We start from the raw sequence: 6,805 nt of genomic DNA, 5'->3' as shown, positions 1-6,805 counted from the left end.
GTCACCAGAACCAGGCACTCCAGGGGTGTCTCCTTCCATGGCTGCATATGCTTTCTTATTGTGACTGGGCCATATCTGCTATGAGTACACTGGTGGGAAAGAGTGACCCCCAGTCTGGCTGGCTGCAATCACCAGCCACAACTAAGGTGAGCACAATAGTGAAAGGGGCTACTCTTTGGCATGGCTGACTATGAGGTCTGGCTGCAGCTGCTGCTGGCTTGTTCATGGGCGGTGCTAGCTCCTGGTGCAACTGTGACTATTGTGGGTGTGCTGTTGGTCAGGGCCTGCCCCGTTCCCTGGGGCTGGAGTTGCTTTAGTGAAAATACGTGTCTTGACAAAGGCTGCCCACTGGGTGTAAGGTGGTAAAAGCTGCTTTGTGAGGGTGCCTGCTAGGGTTGGCAGGGTGGTGGGGAAATTCTGTAGGGGAACATTTGGGCAGAGTAAGCAGTATTAGCAAGTAGATGAGGACATCAAAACTGGCTTCCTTCAGTGTCCAGACAGCTGGTTTGAAGGCTCCAGAAGCTGCTTACTGGCTCTAACATTTTCAGAAAAATTTCCTACAGATCTCCATGCCTCCAGCACATGGCCTAAAATTAGTGAATAGATATAGCCCAGGCACTTTTTGAATGGCTGCTTTTGGACTGGATCTCAGGGTGAGTGATTTTGTTCATGGGCTTGTTCAGAGCAGATTTTGTTTACTGCAACCCTCTGGCGCTCCTGGAGTTAAGCCCCACTGGTTTTTAAAACTTCTGGAATTAATTCCACTAATTTTCAAAGCCTGATATCCTGAGGACTCACTTTCCTCATGCAGATCCCCATGGTGAGGGGTGCCCAATGCAGGGCTTGAACCTCTCACTCCTCAAGGAGGACCTCAGTGCCTGTGATATCCCTCCTGCTGTGGTTTCCTGCACAGAGGGTTTGCTCCCCAACTGCAATCTCAGGACCTCCTACCTTTCTCAGTGTGGCCTTTTCTTTCTATCTTTAGCTGTGGAAGACTGCTCTGCTAATTTTGAGGTTGTTCTCTGAGTGTGTTGCACTATGTGTAGTTGCAGCCTTGGTGTGTGTGTAGGATAAGGTGAGCTCAGGATCTTCCCTCTTGGCAGTCTTCCAAAAAAACCTTTACACCATTTTTCCTTATCCCATTTTCAGCCAACCCTTACATAGAAAGAGGTGACTGTTCTTAAATATAACAAATTTTTCATTTTTTTCTAAAGATTTTAATTGGCCTTCTTGGAGATTTTTAAAAAGCATTTTTGGTGAATGAGTTACTAAATGGTTTATTTACATAAGAAGTGTTAATTAGATATTGAATTGAAACATGATACAGGATTGAGATGATGAAAAAACAGTCACCTGATTTTGGTGTTTCTCAGATTCTCAACTGTGTATTCCATCACTTCTTGATTTTAGAAATTTTTCTACATGCCACTTTTTAATATCCTTTATGTTTCCATTTTCCCCATACATGATTATATTGAATTATTTTTTATTCTGTTCATTTTGTACTCTCCTTTTTTCCATTTTTTTTTTTGAATAGAAGTGATGGAACTATTTCACAAAATTCTCTGATTTGTTCTTTTGGTTAAAGATATTAGTAACTATTGAAAAATATCAGAAAATAAGTCAAATAACAGATATACTTAATAATTTACCATTTTTAGGACTAAAGTGTACTAGTTGTTTCTACAGCCTTTCCCATTGTGTCCTTCATACTCCTTGGGAATTTTCTCAACCCTGATGTTTGTTTCTTTGTTTGGTTGGTTGGTTTGGTTTGGTTTCCTTTTCGGTGGAAGAAAACAGCAGCCAGTAGATTCAACATAAGCACATATTGTTGATGTGAATGTTTTCTCCATTATACCCATGCATGGTGCTTTCTTTAAATCCATTATAATACGTTTCCAAAATTCTTACCTGCCATTTATTGTCTATGATTGTGTTATAAAATAAACTTAAACATTATTTGAGATGATTCATGAAGGTTGGCTTTTGTTAGAAAGTTTTACACATCAGCCTAAGAGTAACATATCACAGTTTTAGAACGTCTTTACTATCAGTGGGGCAAATAGATTTTGGAGCTTTTTCAAGTGTTTTGACCTCTTCAATCAAAGATTTATTATGTCAATAGTCAATCACCTCCATATGGCAGGAGTTCATGACATCAAGGATAAGATCTACTTTACGATACACATTTTTACCATTTCCTTGTCATGTTTGCTAAAGGAATCTTTTTTCTGCCCTTTATTGATTCCACTGCATGTACCACCATTGAAATCCCACCACCAAAGAATTCGTATAAAATGTCACTATTATATATCAATATAGACAAGTTTCTTTTTCCTTGAGAGATCAAATATGAGGCTTTCATGTATTTGAAAAAAAAAGTAAACACCATTGAATTAAATGAAGCAGTTATGAAGCATAGGGACATACAAAGTGAAATTCATGATGTAGAAGGAAAATAAAAGTCATCTATTAACGTCTGCAAAATCAGTGTAATTTTTGGAAGTGAAAACACTTGTGTGCCTCATACATGCTATGCTGTGCTCCCATGCATCATGAATTATTTAAAATATTTAGAATATGCCTCATGAATTCTGCATGCCAAAGTTCAGATAAATCTACTGTGATATGAACAGAAACAAGCAGCTATATTTAACAAATAAATTTTTAAGTCTGCAGTGAAGACAAAATACACAAATGTATATACATAAGGAGAATGATTTACATGTTTTAATCCACTAAAGTAGAATATTTCTAGTCCATACCTATACTCTTATTATTGCCTCCAAATTAAGAAAGCATCAACTGATCTTGTTTTTTTTTCCTATTGTCTTTACTTTTTATTATATACCAGCTGATGTGGATCATCTGATGATCTAGTCTGTAAATAGAACTACTTTCTGATATATAGATAGGGCATAGGGTAATGTTTTAGTTGGAGGTAATCCACAAACAAAATCTCCCTCCATTCAAACTGTTAGACTCAACTTCATCACCTAAAGATAAACTCCACCTTACTAGCCCCATAGTGGGAATTAGTCCGGGTGAATTAAAAGCTCCATGTAGACAAATGTCCCTATATTCTAACCTTTTGAGTTCTTGATCCTCAGATTATTCACATTCTGTGGCCATATATGAATATCTTAATCACTGTCAACTCTTCTAGTCTGATATCTTAAATTCAAACCTCTTATTACCTAAATTCAACTATGCATGTAATTCTCACTCTTCATTTCCATTGTACTCTACTTACTAACCTCATTAAGAATCATTCATTCTCTGGGCCCTTAAACTTCTCCTAATATATCAATCAGCACCATATTTAAAAATCTAATCTGTGACTTTATTAACAGGTAAGTTCAAGTTTCTTAAATATATTGTTATTTCTTACACAGTTAGACTTTTTATTTTGTGTTTCCTTTGTGTACCATTTTGGTTTGTTTGTATTTCTTCCAGGTCTTACCTTCCTCTGGATGCATGAGGTTTTCTTTATTTCTCTTCCTTTAAAAAAAATTAGCTATTTCAGTTTTTATTTGTTCTTTATAAATTACTAATGTCCATACTTGACTGCAATAAAATTAGTTGATCAATACACTTATTACCTTTAAACAATCCAAGAACCATTAAATATCTTATCTCAGATCTTCTCCTTTGGTATTTAGTATTATCTTTTGTGTGGTGTATTATTTCTGACCTAATTTTTAACTCCTCTTTATTAATTTTTCAGCAAATGGGTAATACATTAGTGAATATATTTACTAATTTCTTAACTTGTTATTTTTCTTGAGTGTGATTTTTTTCCTTTTGTTTTCTTGAAATTTTTGCCTTAAGTTTTTTTTAATGAAATTCTGAGTGTAATATAGAAGCTCTTTTTTTATTTTTTTAAATTTTTTTTAATGTTTATTTTTGAGAGAGAGAGAGAGAGTGTGTGAGTGGGTGATGAGCAGTGAAAGAGAGAGACACAGAATCTGAAGCAGGCTCCAGGTTCCGAGGTGTCGACACAGAGACGGATTAGGGGCTTAAACTCACAAACCAAACCGTGAGATCATGTCCTGGACCGAGTGGGCTGCTTAACTGACTGAGCCATCCAGGCATCCCTCTTTATTTATTTATTTTTTCTTATTCTTTGACATTCTAGATGAACACAGAAATCTAATGACAGCTAGATTTTCCCTCAACTGTTCAAACATGTTATTGTTTCTTGTTACTTGTCTTCAGGTATTTATTTATATTAATGAAAAGTCACTTGTCACCCTTTCGGCATTATTTTTATTTTCTCTCAATTTAATGTTCATTCTTACTATAGTGTGTACGGGTAAGGACTGGATTTTTATAACATTTGAAAACTGGGTGCACAGTCAATGTAAGGATTTAGCATTCTCCCTAAACCTAGAAAACACTCATGTTATTTCTTACAATATTGCTACACTTCTTTCTCTCTTTTTCCTCTGGATTTTCTTACTATGTCCTTAGCACTTTCAATATATCATACATATTTTCCTCCTTTTAAAATCCCAGTATGGCATTATAGGCTGTATTACCTCAAATCTGTTGTATAAAACTATATAATTTTAAAGCTACTTTTAAATTTTAAAAATTACCATATTTTTTTCATCTTAGAAGTTATATTGAGTTATTTCTTCAAATTTTTTATATTATCTACAAACAAATAGCATTTATGATTTTATGTCTTTTTATATTTTTGGTTATGATTACATACTTCTTTCATGATCTCCTTTAGGTTTGCTGTTATATTTATTTTCTGAAAGTGCTAACTCTCCTGTGTGTAACAAGTGCTCTCCTTTATGGTAGCTTATTTCCTTATCAGGTGGCCTTTTTATTTTTAGTATATGTGCTGCCGAAGCGAGCACTAGTGGCCTTTTTATTTTTGAGCTCATCTTTGAGGGACAGTGTGTTTGTTGTTTTGGTGTTTCCTCCTGTAGAGAGTTTCATAGGCCTTATATCTGGAAACATTCCTTTAGAATCAGTTTTGCATCTCTGGCTTACATTATTCTAAGTTATCAACTGAGTTTTTGTGTTGTTTTGTTTTGACGTTTCTTCATTTTTGAGAGACAGAGAGAGGCAGAGCACAAGCAGGGGTAGGGCAGAGAGGGAGAGAGAGAGAGAGAGAGAGAGAGACATAGAATCTGAAGTAGACTCCAGGCTCTGAGCTGTCAGCACAGAGACTGACACGGGGCTCAAACTCACAAACCGTGAGATCATTACCTGAGCCGAAGTCAGATGCTTGACTGACTGATCCACCCAGACGCCCCATATCAACTGAGTTTGGACATGTTAGAAGTTTTTATTTTATATTGGTGTTGGATGCCTGTGCCCAAGTAGAAATATAATTCCAGATCTACTATCCATGAGTGATAAAGTTCTAATTTTCTGTTTCTCATCACTGACTTTCCTCCCATGACTTCAAGTGTAGATCAAATAGCCTGGTTTCTAATCTTTGAGCAAAGCAGGACTTTGTTCTGGCTTCCTGTTTCTGTGGGACCTAATGCTAAATCTTCCCTTCTAGATAGCATTTAAAACCGTAGTATATGTTTCTAATTATATCTCTGTAGGCCACAAAGGTTTAATTACATGTATATGTGTGTGTATAAATATAAATATATAAATATATAAATAAATATATATATATAAATATATATATATTTATATATATAAAATTCTGTCTTTTTCTTCCCTTTGGCTTCTAGCATTACAGAGTTTCTTTTATTTCTTTAAAAAAGTGATTTTATATTGATTCTATGTTTCATGTCATATTGAGTTAGATTTTCCTTATTATGTCAAAATTGACTGCTAGAATTTATAACTGAAGACAAATAGGCAATAATTATCTTGTATTATGAAAGAGAACTATGACTGGCCTGTCTTTCCCCAACTGGATGTTTGTTTATACACCCCATTGACTGATATATCTTCTGGGCTTATTATTTGAACTTGGAAAAAAAATGATCATTGGAATGGAGAATGTGGATATGGAAAAGCTATGGAATAGCCAGCATTATGCTTGTTTAGAAAGCTGAAGGTGAGGAATTCTCATCTTCAACCCCATTGAAAGATTAACCTTTGAAATCTCTTATGATCCACCACACAAGAGGCCAGCTGCTGAGTAAAGAGGCTGTGGTATAGACAGTTGTGGAATTGAAGAGATCATGCCAGATTGGATTTCTTATACCAGGAAATTGTTCAGAGGGTCCTTTGCCTGCAGGGTCCCCTGAAATATTCACATGTGTTCTCCATTTGATAAACCACTTCCTGTTCCCTGACTCACAGAAAACACAGATACCAAGCCTGTCTTAACAAAAGGAGAAACAATAGCACTGTCTATGGCAGTGGACAAACACATATGAAAAAGGTACTTGCCTCTCAGATCTATTCCTCTCTTGCACATGAGCATGCTGGAGGAGCGGAAACCCAGAAAACAGAGAAGGAAAAGGAAGAAGAGGAGAACTTAGAGGAGGAGTCATCTCAGAAAAGAGTCCACTCTTCCTTTCCTCTCAAGTCTGTCTTGCTAAAGCCTGGCAGATGCAAATGGAAGGGGAAAAGCAAATGTTAATTGAACATGGAGTTGATTTTTAAACTTATGACTAATCTTCTTACATATTTGAACATGAACACAAAGTAATGAAAACTGCAAAATGTACTTAAGGGAAAGGAAAAGGAGATTCAATGAAGCATGATAAAAGGCAGTGATGGGAGAAAAAAAATTAAAATCAATTCATTTTGATGAATTGTGTGATAAAGCAGTTACATATGTTTTTGTACTGGGACTGAGGCCTGTCTTTCCCAA

This window comes from Panthera onca, chromosome A1, assembly GCF_046562875.1.
Source record: "Panthera onca isolate mPanOnc1 chromosome A1, mPanOnc1 haplotype 2, whole genome shotgun sequence".
In the NCBI taxonomy this organism is placed as follows: Eukaryota; Metazoa; Chordata; class Mammalia; order Carnivora; family Felidae; genus Panthera; species Panthera onca.
Note: the sequence above shows the minus strand (reverse complement) of the source record.